The sequence below is a fragment of the Chelonoidis abingdonii genome, chromosome 6 (genome assembly GCF_003597395.2).
Source record: "Chelonoidis abingdonii isolate Lonesome George chromosome 6, CheloAbing_2.0, whole genome shotgun sequence".
NCBI lineage: Eukaryota > Metazoa > Chordata > Testudines > Testudinidae > Chelonoidis > Chelonoidis abingdonii.
This window is the reverse complement of record NC_133774.1, coordinates 80,285,142-80,302,536: the sequence shown is the minus strand read 5'-3', so window position 1 is coordinate 80,302,536 and position 17,395 is coordinate 80,285,142.

Here is a 17,395-nt window from a genome sequence, read left to right as displayed (position 1 = left end):
AAGAACCAATTTTTGGGAGGGAGTTGCCTCCACAGTATCACCTGAGATACTCATGAGGAATTCCAAATGGGAGCATCATGTTTCTGAAAGGAAAATAATTGATTGTTTTACCTTTTCATGAATTTTTTGTGAAAATAATTGTGTCTCTATGCACATGATAGAACAATAGTTCTAAAGCTGAAGCAGCTGCAGCTCATGACAACCAGATTATTAGCAGAGGGAAGACATCTCTAAAAATAAGTCACTCATTTATTTCATTAAATACAAACAAGCCTAGTTTCAGAGATAAGCAGCACATGAAAGCACATGGGAAGTGGAAACAATGATTATGATCCTTTTTGATGCAAAACATGTAACAACAATCATTAGATTTACTAGATGCCATTTTTCTAGATGTGTAAAGCTAGCTATGACAAAAATTTACTAGAAAAGATGGTTTAAACTGATATGCTGAATCAGCTTATTCTGTTCATAGCGAAGTTCTGTATGAAGATATTGCTTATATGTTCTGAATGCAAGTGCCTCAGAAGTTAAAACTAATTTGACTGCAAAATATTTGATTGCATGGTAGATCTTACATCTGATTTTCTAGTCTCTCAACCTGTTTCCTTAGCCCTTAAATAAATATCTGAACAATTATTCTATGGCTATAAAATATTTGAACCTGAAAGTAGGTTAGCATCATTAAACAAATCAAGGACTACAATGCTATTGAAATCTACTTAACGTCAGGAGACAAAATTATGAATTAAAATGTTTCTTTTTTTCAGACCATAGAGCTGTTCAAAGTTATAAATACCTCCCCATAGACTGTTTGGCAAACCTCTGGAAAAGCTCTGAGGGCCACCAAATCTCATCATGTGAATTTTCCGTTAGAAAATATATATTTGTAGGGGAACTTAGAGTCTGGCTGGTGAAAAAAATAACTTTGAAAGCCACAGTACTGAATAAAACTATATAAATTTCCTCTGATATTTACATTTCATTTCATGTAGATTACATTTGCTTAATCATATTGGCCCGCAGCATCCCCTAACACAGGAAGACCTATGGGAAGGAGGCTTTGGAGGTGGAAAGCTTCACAACACTCCCATGTCATTCCATTGAGGGGAAAAGGGAGAGGCAGGGTTTACTTCCCCATGGGAACAGTTGCAGGTAGATCCCACAGGAACCAAGGGCCATCTGCGTAAAGTCCCCAAGGCGCTGTTTCCCCTAGTTTTAGCAGCATGAATCCATTGTATTATCTTTTTGGGAATTTCCACAGGAATGGACCTGGGAGGTGTAGGAGAGACAATATAAATCCCTCCACCACTCCCGACCATAGCCCACACATTTTTCCTCCTACTCCAAATTAGTTGAATATTCTCTGCAGGGTTTTGTGGGTGAGGGGAGAGAAGGGCATATTGGAGGTGTCTGACCCTTTCCCCTCCTTCATGCAGGAAAGAGTAGATGTGACCAAAGGGTCTTTCCATGTCCAGATAGGGAATGGGGAGGGGAAATTCTTCCCATTAAAACTTGTGTTTGTGCACTATGAAGATTTTTTTGGAGGAGGGATTTGTTGACCATTTCCCTCCAGCCTTCATTAGCTATGTGGTTTGTCAGTCAATACTGTTGTAGATAATTAAATCAAAACATTCTTTATTAACCCCACCTTTGTATTGTCAAGGAACATGCACTAGCACACAGATGAAAACTATTAAAACGACTAAAACATACACTCTTATGTTAATATTCAATTGAAAAATAAGTGCTGCATTTTCACTCAGTATCGAGCTGGAAACCAGATTTCAGCTGCAGCTTACTATGAATATTAATACTACTCAGGGCTGTCTTCAGTCCTTTCCTAATCCATTGGTCAGTGGACATTGGACAACACTCTGTCTGAGAGCACATTACATCCCCCATTCATGGAATTTGGCTCTTTTATTCATGCTTTCAGCTCTAGCAGTCTGTAATTCAGTCTCCCCTGGGTCAGCCAAGATGCTGGCCATCACATTTACTCAGGCAAATCTCCCATAGAAGATCAGCTCTAGGGCTTAAAGTGGGTACATCTAGCCCAGAGCCCTGCTACCACAATCCAAATGATAGTAATACATATACAGTGATTTGAATATATGAAGTCCCATGTGGAAGGATTATTAATAATTAAATATTTATAAACCATCATATATTCTCAGATGAAAGACCAGTTACTGACTATGCTGATTATATTACATTGACATTTTCTTCTGCAGTTTGATGAAGGCTGATTCCATTTCTCTGGGCCCTGTTCTCGGGGCCACATTCTTCACAGCATGACACCAATTTTATGCCAGTATAATTTCAAAAGAATTGTGTCCATGACTCCAAACCTTTTCTTAGTTAGGCTTAATTTGTCACTCACTCAGGCTATGTCTACACTACAGGATAAATTCGAATTAGCTTAAACCGATTTTATAAAACAGATATTATAAAGTCGATTGTGCGCGTCCACACTAGGCACATTAATTCGGTGGTGTGCGTCCATGGTCCGAGGCTAGCGTCGATTTCTGTAGCTGTGCACTGTGGGTAGCTACTGTAAAATAATGAGGCCAATAACGTCAATTTGCGTCCACACTAACCCTAATCCGATATAGTAATATCGATTTTAGCGTTACTCCTCTCGTTTTGTAGGAGTACAGAAATCGATTTAAAGAGCCCTTTAAATCGATATAAAGAGCAGTGTAGTGTAGACGGGTGCAGCGTTAAATTGATTTAACGCTGTTAAAATTGGTTTAACAGCGTAGTGTAAACCAGGCCATAGTGTATTACCAGTCTAAATTAGCAGTAACTCAATGGCTTATGCTAACGTAAAACTGTTGTGAGAATTAGGCCCCATGTGTTTGAAAGACGTTTAAATTACTTTTACTGGCAAAAACTTTGCCCTTTTACCTAAGACATAAATTAGTCTAGTTTATGAAAACAAATCCTTTTTATTGTTACTATATACATCCTGTTATAGAGTACATATTTTACTGATAATTTACTGTATAGTATATATTTGTGTGATTTATAGTGTATATTATACTGCTGTACATCATAGTTTATTGCTATTATATTGTTTTTAAGAACAAGCACTAAATCAGGATTTGTTTTCTATTTTCTTCTTACTGATAATATTGCTCAAGGAAAACAGCTTGTGTCACAAGCTAGGCTCGCACTGCAGGATGTTAAGTGACATACAATAAAACTTACTTTGACAGAAAATTGACCAGACACGACAATAGGAAGAAGGAAGGAGGGCATCAGGGAGCGACAAGGATGTACACATACTTGGGTATTCCACACGAGTATTCCGCATTAATTTTTTTAAAATTACTTTTTCGTATAAAGGACACAAAGGGTTTAGTCCTTCCTGGCAGCCAGGAGGCAGAAAACAAACCCATTGAAATTTTCCAATTTGTTTATAGATGGTCCTCTAGGAGTAGACTGGAAAATAATTTTGTCTTCCAAAGACAGCTAACAGCTACCTGAGGGTGTTGTGGTTGAAAAGAAGATGAAGAAGAAGGGGGGAAAAAATGATTTCATTTTTGGTACTTGAATGTCTTATTGTTCAGTACTCAGTGGAAGCTCTTAAATTGCTCATCTGGCAGAGAAATAAAACCACCTCCACCCCGCAGTGTACTGAGATTTTTAGGAGGAGTGCCTTTATTTTGTTTTCTAAACTCACAGCTTCAGTCAAGAATGTTTCTCTCCTCCACATGACCTCTCAAGCCAGTCTCACTGCAGTAGCAATACCCTCAGTTTTTCCCTGTTAACATATGAAATTGTCTCTCTTCCTTGTCAGCACCAGCAGCATTACCTCATACTGTGTAGACAGATGCCCCCTCCCCTCAGAAATCACTTCTGAATCTAGATCTCTTGTGTAATGGGGAAGTGCCTGTGCATGTCAACAGTTATCGTGCTGAACCTGAGAATTTCATGTAAATGCTTTGGCCCGGCTCCATCTCCCAGCAACTTAAGGGGGAACTGGATGAAACTTTTGGGGCTTTACTCTTCTCTCTGTGGGCCCAGTCCTAAGCACAGCACCGAACCAGATGCACAAAACTTTAAGTATATGAATAGTCCCATTAAAGTTAATGGCACTATTCATATGTTTAAAGTCAAGCACATGCTTAAGTTGTTGTTGTACTGGGACTTTAAAACACAGAAGTCCAATTAAGAAAACGTGGGAGTTATGTAGTTTATGAATGTACAAGGTGCCTGATATCTTTTTTTAAAAAAGTGTTAGTGGTGTGTTATAGAATGTACATTTCTGTTCAGTTTAATTTAATATGCTGTACATATTACCTGTGATGAGACATGAGTCAGAAGTTGCACAGCAAGCTTTGAGTGTGAAGTGTTAGTGCTAGAATAAGAACACTCTGGCGACCAAGAGTGAAAACAGAAAGTAATAACCACTTCTAAATAGTCTAGCATTAATGAACAGAAGAGTTAAGGGTCTGAGGTGAAACTAAATGAGACTTTTTTTACATGAATATTACACATATAAGGTCTTTTATTTTAAAAAGAAGTATTCCAACCATAGATGACCTGATTTTCAGGTTGAGCACCCACAACTCATGTTAAAAATCAATGGAAGTTGAGAACTGTGGCTGCTCAACAACTCTGAAAAATCAGGTTTCACATTCTCTCACACACAAATAACTTCACCCAAGTGGCTGTCACGGAAAATTCAGCAACACTTCAACAACAGTTCATAACAGAATACTGCACCCAACTGGAATTAGAAGCAAAATTTGGGGTTAAAAAAATGCAATTAGTCAAATTGAAATTGAGCCTGCACACTGTGGTCTTTAATTTATTTCCCACAAACTTGGGCACACTACTGTTGAATGCACCACACACACAACTATTGCCTTTGGGAATATAAATGAGGATTTGCAAGTGCATATTGATCAGTTGGGTATCCAAGTACCTGACTTTGCACAAATGAGGTAACTGTAGTTGGTAATAGTGGCGTGTAAATTTGGCCTTTAATGATCACAATAGTACTTTGTTTTATATATATTTCAAAAGTCAGAAATTGGAGCTAGACTAGTCCCTGCTGGAAAGATTAACCTGAGAACTGATTGAATTATTCATTGCAAACAAATTAGTAGATGAATTTGGCCCTCTTCTCTCTTCTCAAATTGTTTGTGAATCTGCCTGATTTCTATAGATTTGCATTATTCATAAGTATTACCTGACTAGTTTGGCTGAAAATTGTTCCTCTCATGGATTATTCAAACACTGTTCACTTTGACTATTTGCTGTTCATTATTTGTGGTCTGTGATGAGCCACCTAAATGAGATATTTTTTCTGATCACTGTTTGGCTGCCTGAAATTTTTCAAAAACAGGAGAATAATGAATAACAGCGCAAACAGCGCACCGTGAATAGTAAATATCCTTGTTCACACATGAATACCCTTCTATAAATGTGAATACAGGTGTTAACATGAAGAAAAGCAATTCCCCACTCATTCATGCTATCAAAAACCTAGTAGTGTGAAATTTTGAGAACACTGGTTTTTGCAGTATTTAGTCAGCTATTATAGATTCTTGTTCTGCAACAGTGTGTCAATAAGTAAGTCATCTTAATGCAATCACAAATGTTTAATCTCACTAATCACACAAGTCATTGACTTTAATAAGCAGACGTCTTAGAAACATAGGGTTAGAAGGAAACTTGAGGGTCATCCAGTCTAACCCCTGGCCAAGATGCAGGATTTGTTGTGTCTATACCTCAAAGACAGAGCTTCCATAACCTCCCCAGGCAGTCTGTTCTATTGTCTTACTGTTCTTACTGTTAGGAAGTTTTTCTGAGATTTAATATAATCACATGAGATAACACAGAATATACTACTGAAATCCAGAGCCCTTGCATCACTGTACCACATTCCGTTCATCCACCATTTTATAATTAGATTGTGAAAAGCAAGCCGGTTTCTCGGCTTGATCTGTTCTTTTTAAGTCCATGCTGTTTGGTGATCAGTGTTCTGTTGTTACCCTGCAGCTATTTACAGATTCTTTTTTTCATGGAAGCAATAGCACAGTGATTTAAGCAATAGTTAGCACTGTTGTAAACAAAGTTACCAACCACAGTTGGTAGATATCAGTTGATGCTACCAGTTCGTAGACACAGAACAGAGGTCACTATTTAGTTATGTTTCAGAGGTTAACAAAACCTCTCTTTGTTCTGTGGCACTTTTCTGCTATGTGATTTCTCTCAGCTCTGCCATGACTTTGTACTCTATTTTACTGCCAAGGTTTCACTAGTCTTAAAAGTAAGATACTCAAAATTGCACTTTAAGGCCAATTGACCTAATGATTTAAAAAAAAAAAATAAAAATCAGTTTTAAAATAAAAATGTTAAACATCAAAATTCCATCCAACTTTTCCTTTGTCTTTCTTATCTTGTTTTGCTGGTGGTTCCAGAAGCTTTGAGGAGGTTTGGAATATTAAAATACAAATATCATTTGTATGTATCATTCCACAAAAGTACCTGTTTTTAAAAACAATCAAAATTCAGGCTGTCTTAAATGGATTTTTTATGCAACTTGTGTACTTTGTATCAAACAATGTTTAACCAGAAGAAATGTTCACGTGGAAAAAGAAAGAGAAAAACACTTGATTAAAAGGCACAAAACTGATACAAGATGGAGCTTTAGAATTTTAGAACACAGAAGACAATTACAAATAAATAAAAAATTAGTATGAGAATATCTGAGTGAAAGTCAGTCCCGCATTTCACCCATGCCGAAGTGCTTGGTTGTGGCATAATAAGTTATGATAAACAGAAAAATGATAGAATCATATTAATAATGTAACAAAAGTGACCCTAAAAGTACAAACAGAAAAACAAAAGCCTATTCCAATCACGAGGAGGAAGTAGTTGTTCTGTGAAATAGACGATAAAAGGAACCGATCTGAGCATGACGACTAAATTACATAAACCCATGTGACTGGCTACAGGTTTGTGTTCTTTATATAGGACCTGAAGATAATCACGGGACAGGAAAGAGTGGGAAAAAACCCCTTAAACTGGAAATGAATGGCACAGGAACAAAGGCTCACAGACTAAAGAGTGGTGACCTGGTGACTCAGTGGACAAAGCTTAGCCTTTGTATTATCTGAAAGTCCATGCTAAAGCATGGTGCAAAAGAGTTTGATGGCATCAAATCAGTTCCTAGGGAAAATAAATCGACATGACTTTGTAGGTTTGGAGCCCAAATTAGCTCTCACCCTACAAAGAGTGGTCTTTCTAGGTCATGGGCTAGGTCAATGGGATGTCATTGTGAAAAGGCTTAACACTGCATCAGCTTGCCTCATATTTGTCCTAGGGATGAAAAGTAAAAGCTTTAATGTCAAGTCTTACCACTGCTTTAACCTTCAAGGTCAAACATATTCCACTCCCTCTCATCATCCCAAATCCTCAGTTCCAGAATTAAATTACACAGTCAACAGAAATAAGGAAGAGACTCGGAAACAAAAAAAAAAAGAAGTCAAAATTTTGAGATCCAGAGATCATGCTGAGCACCCACAACTTCGTATCCGCCATCTCTTAATATTTGACCCTAAGAGATTCAGAGGCTATTTTCCTTTCTGTTTTAAATGAGGGTTCCATTCAACTAAAATAAATGTACTGTAATAGCCTCATCTCAAAAATTAAAAAAATTTTTTTTTGCAAGTAATAATATAATCAAGCTTTCCAGCTGGGGGTTTTAAATGTACGGTACAGCCACTTATCAGTGAATGTGGTAACAGAAATGTGGCATGTTTTTTATACTGTAAGTACAATTTCAGCAAATATTTGCTTGTTTCAATATACTTCTTGCATTATAATGATGAGTCATTTAAGACAGCCTGGGATGAATACTATTATGTCATGTATCATAACAAAGCAGTTACTGGTTGAGCTGATAGGACTCAGTACTAATCCACATGACAGACAGGAGATTTGAAAAGTTTTCCAAGGGGTGGTGGTGATAGTGAGGGGCCTGAAGCTGCATTTAAACAATTAAATAACTCATCCCCTGGGTAAAAATATTCTCAGAGAAACGTGTTCCTTATCCTAACCTTTATGTGGTTAATCAGATCAATGAGTCTGTTTATGCTTTTCAGGTTCAGAGAATGGAGAAGTAGAACCATTGATTAGGCATAGACATCTCAAAGCACAAAAATATAAATGATGCAAAACACGTAGGGCAACTCCTGACCTTTCTTCCTCCATCACAACGCCAGGATACAAGGAAACCTTATGCACTTACACAAAAATGTAGTGGGATCAATCCATGAAGTAAAAACCAGATGTTTCCCCAAATCCATGTATACAGTCAGTAGAGTAATAACACACAGAGATCAAAATCCATCCTAGATTCAGATTCATGCTAACTACAATTGTGTGTTGGTGTGAGCCAGGAACTTGGAGGTCTTTTGTATCTAACAGAAGAACCAGCCACATGTCTATGATTATAGCTGTGTTTTAAAATTTTATACCCCAGAAGGCAGGTTTTTGGGTTGTTTTGCATGGCAGTCATCTATTGTAGTCAGACAGGTTATAAGGAAGCAGTTATATACAATTCAGAGTAAAGAAATTGGCACCGACATGCATCTCACTGTGTTGCTAAAGCCAGGTGAGGTGTTTTTTTTAAAATGTACGCACAGCATAAATCAAATAGTTGCTTTGTGTCTGCTATTGGAAGTACCAGGCTGTAACAGGCAAATAGTATATGACTCTTTTGAAGGTTCAGATATCCGTACAAATACCTAGAGATTCTAAGGGATAAGATTTATTATATTTGATTCTATGCTTTCTTTCACATATAGTGCCACTTTTCCCACCAGCATGACCTACTCAGTCATTCATATATATTTTGTACTGGATATTAATGTGCTCCATTGATTATCACTCTTCTACCAAGTTTGTGATGCCCATTATATCAATATCCTCACTTAATACCAGTTCATTCATTTTAGTATTTAAACTTCTAGCATGTGTAGACTAGCACTTATAAAATTTGTATTTAATTGTTTGCCTACATGTGACGTCATTTCATGGAGCGTCTTCAGTTCCTACTGTACTTTATCATCTTTTATCCTTTCCTCTTCACTAGGATATTGAGTACCCCCTTTAAAAAAAAAATCTTTCAAAAGGGATACCTGTCCAAATCATGTACTCTTCTGAACCCGTGGGCATTCCCATAGTTTAAAAACTCCTTTACAAACCTTTTTATTTTACATGTCAGCAGTCCGGTTCCATTTTGGTTTAAGAGGAGCCCATCTTTCCTGTGTAGGCTCTTCTTTTCCCAAGAGGTTCTCCAGTTCCTAACAAATCTAAATCTCTCCTCCCAATACCATCGACTCATCCACATATTGAGAAACTGTTGTTCTGCCTATCTAACCAGCCTTTCATGTGAAACTGGAAGCATTTCACAGAATGCTACCCTGGAGATCCTGGGCTTTAATCTCTTCCCTAGCAGCCTAAATTTGGCCTGCAGGACCTCTCTCTTACCTTTCCCTATTGCATTGGTAGCTACATGTACCACAACCACTGGCTACTCTCAAGCACTGTATATAAGTCTGTCTAGGTGTCTCCAGGGGCGGCTCCAGGCACCAGCATGCCAAGTGCATGCCTGGGGCAGCAAGCCATGGGGGGTGCTTTGCCAGTGGCCGCGAGGGCGGCAGGCAGCAGAAGAAGCCGCGAGGGCAGGCAGGCAGCAGAAGATCCACTGGTCCCGCAGCTTCAGCGGACCTCCCGTAGGCGTTCCGCCGAATCCGCGGGACCAGGGACCTCCCACAGGCAAGCCGCTGAAGGCATGCTTGGAGCCGCAAAATACCTAGAGCTGCCCCTGGGTATCTCAAGAGGTCCACAACTCATCAGGCAATTCACCATGTAGTTCTTCCAGTCCTTTCAAGCCCAACTATCTATATGTCTAATCGAATCACCCTTACTGTTACCTATCTCTTTCTTATAAATGGGGTTCCCCTCCAAGGGAGGTGTATTTTCACTGCAAGAGATACTAAGACATCTGGAATCAAATACTAAAGATTAAAAATGCATTACTTTACAATTACTTTAAATATTTAATTAAAACATATTTCAAAAGAAAATTGACATTGAATGGGAATGAATGAAGAAAATGTTGATTCTTCTGTACTCCAACAGTTGGCTTAAAACAGTTTCAATTTAAAGACGCACGGATGTTATTTTGGGGCCAACTTGTCATCATTCTGGAGAATGCTTTTTTGGCTGTTTTTGCCTAAATTAGTTTTATTGTTCTGACATTTTAGTTTCCAAAAGACTCAAATTTCAAGAATTTTGAATATAATATCTCATTGCAGTGGAATGTATTCTAATGAATGCTTAATTCATTAATGAACTTGATAAGAAGTTGTTTTTTACCACACTGAAAAGGAAACCATATAGAAAAACCATGATGATATATTTACCTGATTACCCGTTAAACTTCAGCAAAACTTTCTTATGAAATCTTTTCTGTTTAGTAAATCAAAATATATATTGCAATGTAGTGGTGCTTTCTCCATAATTAACATTTTTTTCCCCTTGGGACTATGCTTTTAAATGTTCGCTACTGCAGAAAGCTGTATTCTTTCTCCTCTCACTTGAAAAGTTCTGCACTTTCTGGCTAATGACAAGGAGGGTATTTGTCACAACCAAACCATCTCGGACTTTGCTTTGCAGCACCAAGGGAATGGATGCTGCCATGCATTACACAGCAGGATTTAAACTGCAAGTGCATGGTAAACAATTAAGCTTCATTTACATTTTACAATTAGATTTCACTTACATTTACTGTGATTTTAACATGCATCAAAGACTTTATTTCACATCTTTACTAAATCCACAAATTGTGAATTTCAGCATCCCTTATTTTTGACATGTTATTCCACATGTTAAATGTCAGTAGTCTTCATTTGGTTGAACAAAGCTTACGAATTATACGAGAGAAAGTCCAAATTGAAATGAAATGACTCTGAAATCTAAAAGCTAAGATAAATCATTTACAACAGCTTCATAAAAGGCTGAGAGATGACATGCAAATATATTTAACCCATGTCCTATATTATAAAGGTCTCTGTTGGTAGATTTTTGAACATTTGACATTTTATTAGAACACAGATAACCATCAGATATGTACCACTGGATTCCTATTTTAAATATTTGGGTACATTAAGGTGGTAAATAAATAGGGAATTTCACAATTACACAAAAGGTGTAATTTTCACTATGCAATACAAAAATAATTTCTTTTAATCTTCCACTGTATTTTCAGGTTCTATTAGTCAGAGGGAGAAACTACCTATGAAATAAGTTTTCCTTTTAAACCCTGGAAAACAATGATCTGTGGAATATACATCAACATTTTATTGCTCCCATCTAAGATTTTTCCCTCCTTCAGGTTATTTCCATTTCACAGTCATCTTATAAAAAAAAGTGTTACAGCTACTACACTGTTTATATTAATTGTTCATCTGTTTGGATAACGTTTTGTATATTTGTTTTTCTCCAACTTTAAAAAGGTCTCTGATTTTTTACTTTCTCAAAATGGAACTAATATGAAAGTTCATATGGTGAAAACCACTAGTTACAGTGTCATATGCAGAGTTGTGATGTTATGAATTTGTCCTCCAGGGCACTATCACATTTGTGTCACTATTTTATGATGCAAACATCTCCAGAGCCTACCGTTAAGAGCAAGGAATTATGGTTTTTAAAAACACAGTAACAGAGGCTCAAATTAAATGTGTATCCCAAATTAAAAAACATAGTAAGAGGAGCAAAAAAGTGCCAGCATGGCTAAACAAAGTAAAAGAAGTGGTTAGAGGCAAAAAGACATCCATTTGAAAGTTGGAACTTAAATCCTATTTTTCTCAGTAGAAAGGAGCATAAACTCTGACAAGTCACATGTAAAAGTACAACTAGGCAGGTCAAACAAGAATTTGAAGAGCAACTAGCCAAAGACTCAAACTCACAAAAAATTTTTAAGTACTTCAGAAGCAGGAAGCCTACCAGTGGGGCCACTGGACAATCCAGGTGCTAAAGGAGCACCCAAGGACAATAAGGCCATTGCAGAGAAGCTAAATTAATTCTTTGCATGAGTCTTCACTGCAGAGGATGGGAAGGAGATTCCCAAACCTGACCCATTCTTTTTAAGTGACAAATCTGAGGAACTGTCCCAGATTGAGGTTTCATTAAAGGAGGCTTTGGCACAAATTGAATATTTAAACTGTAATAAGTCACCAAGGCCAGATGATATTCATCCAAGAGTTTTGAAGGAAGTCATATATGAAATTGCACAACTGCTAATTATGGTATGTGAACAATCATTTAAATCAGCTTCTGTACGAGATGACTGGAGGATAGCTAACATGATGTTAATTTTTTAAAAAGGCTCCAAAGGTGATCCTGGCAATTACAGGCCAGTAAGCCTAATTTCAGTACTGGGAAAACTGGTTGAAAATATAGTAAAGAATAGAATTATCAGACACACAGATGAAAATTATTTGTTGGGGGAAAAGCTAACACTACAGTTGTAAAGTAAACCTCACCAATCTATTAGAATACTTTAAGGGGTGGGGGTGTCAACAAACGTGGACAAGGCTGATGAAGTTGATACAGTGTACTTGGACTTTCACAAAGCATTTGACAAGGTCCCTTGCCAAAGCAAAGCAAGAAGTCATGGGATAGTAGGGAAGATGATCTCATGGATCAGTACCTGATTAAAAGACAGAGTAGGAATAAATTATAGTTTTCAGATCCTCCAGGGATCTGTACTGGGGACCAGCTCTGTTCAACATATTCACAAATAATCTGGAAAAAGGGGTAAACAGTGAAGTGGCAAAATTTGCAGATCATAACTATCTTGAGTAATTTTGTAAGTCCAAAGTAGTCTGCAAAGAGTTACAAAGAGATCTCACAAAACTTGGGTGCATGGGCAACAAGATAGCAGATGAAATTCAATGTTGACAAATGCAAACTAATGCAGATTGGAAAACATCATCCCAACTGTATGTATCAAATGATAGGTCTAAATGAGCTGTGACCAACCAAGAAATATCTTGGAGTCGTTGTGAATAGTGCTCTGGAAACATCCACTCAATATACAGCGGCAGTCAAAAAAGCTAACAAAGTTAGTAGGCATTAGGAAAGGCACAGGTAATAAAATAATAAATATCATAATGGTACAATATAAATCTACGGTATACCCACATCTTGAATACCGTGTGTGTTCAAAAAAAGATATACTGGAACTGAACTGGAAAAGATACAGAGAAGGGCAACAAAAATAATTCAGGATATGGAACAGCTTCCATATGAAGAGAGATTAAAAAGACTGGGAAATAAATGGCTAAGGGTAGATATGATAGAGGTTTATAAAATCATGAATGTTGTGGAAAAAGTGAATAAGGAAGTGTTATTTACTCCTTCACATAACACAAGAACCAAGAGTTACCCAATGAAATTAATAGGTGGCAGGTTTAAAATAAACCAAAGGATAGACTTCTTTACACAACATACAGTCAAGTTGTGGAACTCTTTGCCAGGGGATATTATGAAGGCTAGAACTGTAATGGGATTCATATAAAAATTAGGTAAGTTCATGGAGGATTGGTCCATCAATAGCAATTAGCCAAGATGGTCAGGGATGCAATCCCATGATCTGGGTGTCCCTAGCCTCTGACTACCAGAAAGTGAGAGTGGAAGACAGGGGATGGATCACTCTGATTGCCTGTTTTGTTCATTCCCTCTGAAGCACATGGCATTGGCCACAATCAGAAGACAGAACATTGGGCTAAATGGACCATTGATCTGACCCAGTATGGCCATTCTTTTCTTATCTCTGTGGTCTCTTCCTGGCTGTATAACCTTGGGAAAAATCACTTCATTTTCTGTTTCACTTTACCCTTCTTTAAAATAAGGGTAATACTTCCCTACCTAAAAAAGGTAGAGTGAGGGTTATATTACTGTTTGTAAGTTACTCTGTAATCCTACTTAAAGTAAGCTATAATAGTCCTAATTGCATGCCTTAATGTTGTGCCAGATTCTCAAGTATTTCAAGGCTGTTTCAATACAGTATGTATGATATTCCTGTTTCAAATCAGTAGTTTCTGGTCTGTCCCACTCTAGTAGCAGAAGCACAGAGTTTTGTGATGGACTCTGTTACAGCCCTTGATATAATAGTACAGCTGGATTCTTTAGCTTCAGCAATAGTTGCATTGCTTTTAGATCCAGACATCTTGGGTCCAATCCCACAGCTGATGTCAAAATTGGGAAGGATTTTAATTCTATAAATGTATTGTGAAGGATAAAGTATTTGAAAATATGATCACAAGCATTTGACATAATGCTTCTCAAATCAGTCCCAGAAACTGACTTCAATTGCCCTGTCAACAAAAGCTTAAGATTTCTCTGGACACACTGCTGTGCCAGTTGTCTCTTGAAGGATTTGCTTATAGAAATGCCAAGGGCTATAGCAATTTCACCAATCCCCAAAACAGGCAATTACAAGGTCAATTCTTCCTTCCCTAAGGTACTCATAATATGTCCATTAGGAGGAGACTCGACTGTCTGAACTTCTTTGCTTATGACACTACATTGCTTATCTAATCCTGGTCAGTTTGCTCATTGCAACAGCTGACCAACAATGACAGCTTCACAGTACTTTTCCATAGGCAGCAAGTAGTTACATTATGGGTTTATCATAGTGATTTCTTTGCTGTGCTGTAGTAGTTGGAACTGTGTTTGATTAAATTACCATGGATAAAGTTATATTTGTTGAATAATCTCCCTTTCATCACTCCTCTTTTTTTTTAATTTGACTAAAATAAATGCTTTAAAAACAAGGGGAGGCAGATAAACAACCCCGCCACCCCAAACATAACTACAAGGTTGGTGATAAATGTTTTTTTGCCAGTCATTTGACTGACAGTTACACTGTAGCAACAAGCGCTGGCCATAGGTTCTGCTGCCTGTCAGATGGAAATTACAATTTCCATCACTTTAAGAGTAAATTGGATATCTATCAGAATTTTTTCCCCATTTTAGAGGCATATACTAAGTAAATCTATTATCACTTCTTTCTGACATTGTTATGGAGACACTCACCCATTTGATCAGAAATAATCCTCATATAAATAGATTTACTGTAGGAAACAGGGAACACAAATTAGCTTTATAGGCAGACAATGTCATGGCATTTGTTACAAGTCCAACTCATGCATTGCTAGACTTGCAAGAGGAAATCTTAAAATTTATCATAGTGTCAGGATTTAAAATAAATTACTACAAGTCAGAGTTCCTGGACATAGGTGTGGGCTTTGATCTAATGAAAGATACATATAAATAAAAATGGGCAATTACTTCAATAAGACATCTGAAAATACACATTTCAAAAAGATGGCAAGAGTAATATTATACACCTTTGATTAATAAAATCAAAACAGATCTGAAAATTTGTTCAAAATATTAAATGTCATAGTTAGGCAGAATTGTGACAATTAATTTCACTTTCCTAACAATCCTAGTTTTAGGATGTCTCTTAGATCAATGACAATAAGTTTCATTTGGGAAAAATAAGAAGCCAGGGGTTAAGCAATCCATTTTTCAAAGGCCATGGCAACAGGGAGCAGGACAGATGCCAGAGTTGGGGCACTGGGGACATTTGCCCCCTTCTCCTAAAAAAATCTTCAAGGGGCCCAGAAGAGATTGTCTAATCACCTCAAACAGGAAAACCAAATGCCTCTAGATTAGAATACAAGAGGTCAGCGTTACCATGGATGTTGCATCAGAGCTATCATGTGCATTTGGTGGTCCAGCATGAAGTATCTTGCTAAACTACTCAAATTCAATTGTCGCAATCAGACAGAGAAGAGCTGCAGGACCATCTACTTGCGGTTGGCTCTGCATTTATAATTTAAAAGTATGCATTTGTTTCACTTTGAAAATAAAGGCACTGTCATGTAGTCTCTCTTCACCAATCACCTTGCTATGATTTCTTAAGCCATTTTATAATAACTATTCAAAGTATTAAAAAGACAGCCATCTGTTGTGTTTTGGTAGACCGACCCCCACAGTGTTCCTGGGTAGTATCCTGCCAGCATCATCTTGGTGATGCTAAAATGCAGGCAGGCATTATATTAGTAAGGATTGGGAAGTATTCTTTCACTGTTAATATGGTTAAGTTCAACCATGCTACCATCAAAAAAAGTGAAAAATATCTGTCAGAGGCTTTAAAGCAAAAATACCAGCTTACCAGAATTGATACTATGTAACATTAGCAGGCCAGCTAGCTGAGTAGTATTTTGGTCCTGGGGACAGGAAGGAGAAAAGATCATTTAGGGCCTAGTGCATCTATGTCCACAATGTCTGTTTGCACTAAAATTTCAGATGAGAACCTTACTGAACATGAGAGGAACACACCTGCAACATATAAAGCTGGAAGGGGTGACTTTCTTAAATGGTCGGGATTTCAAGAATATTTTAAAATCATAGGGTAAGTGAGAAGCCAACCAGTCAATTCACTTCTTTTTATCATATTGTATTGGAGGGAGCCTTAGCTTTAAATACTGCTTCCTTAAAGTTATTAGAACTGTTATGTCTAGCTGTGGTGATGCCAGCTGAAAAATGAAGACCGTATGGAACTTTTTGTTTTGTTAATCCACAGTTGTTTCTGAGGTATGTTGTTTTACTGATTGACTTACTTTGTGAATGTGTGTCTTCCTAATTGCTGAGTAGTTCTTAGGAGAGGTTTTTACTGTTTCAAGTTTTTCCACAGCATTGGCTGAAAATTAAAATACTATTGTTTTGTTTGCTATGTAGAAGATTCCACTTGGAGGTCTTCAGAGTTAGCTTAATATAATTTTACATATCTTGTTATCATGCTTTGAACCTTGCTTTGGCATTCGGTGTTATTAGCAGAAAGTAGTGATAGATTAGGTGCAATGTATAAACTATCTCCCTTGCCTTTTAGTGTGATAGATATCATAGAAAGAATTATTGCAAAACTGTCAGTATTGCATTTAATTCTATTTTCATTTTGGATTTTATTTTTTTGAAAGTCTTACAGGTAAAATTATACTTAAAACATCAGTAGATGGGAGAGTCTTTACTCTTTATATAAATTATAAATCATAAACAAAATACTGACACAGTAGCCAAATTTTACTTTTAAAAACTCATAAAAAGCCAAGATTTTCAAGGGGTCTAACTAGCCCTCGGATTCCTGGAAAGTTGTTTAATAAGTAGCAACAGCCAGATATACCCACTTGCACCCCAGTAATGAAATCTTAGAACTGTCCTGAAAGGAAGGCATGGGTTTCCCAAACATTAAGCACTACTACCAAGCTAGTCAGCTCTGAAACTTGATGTATAG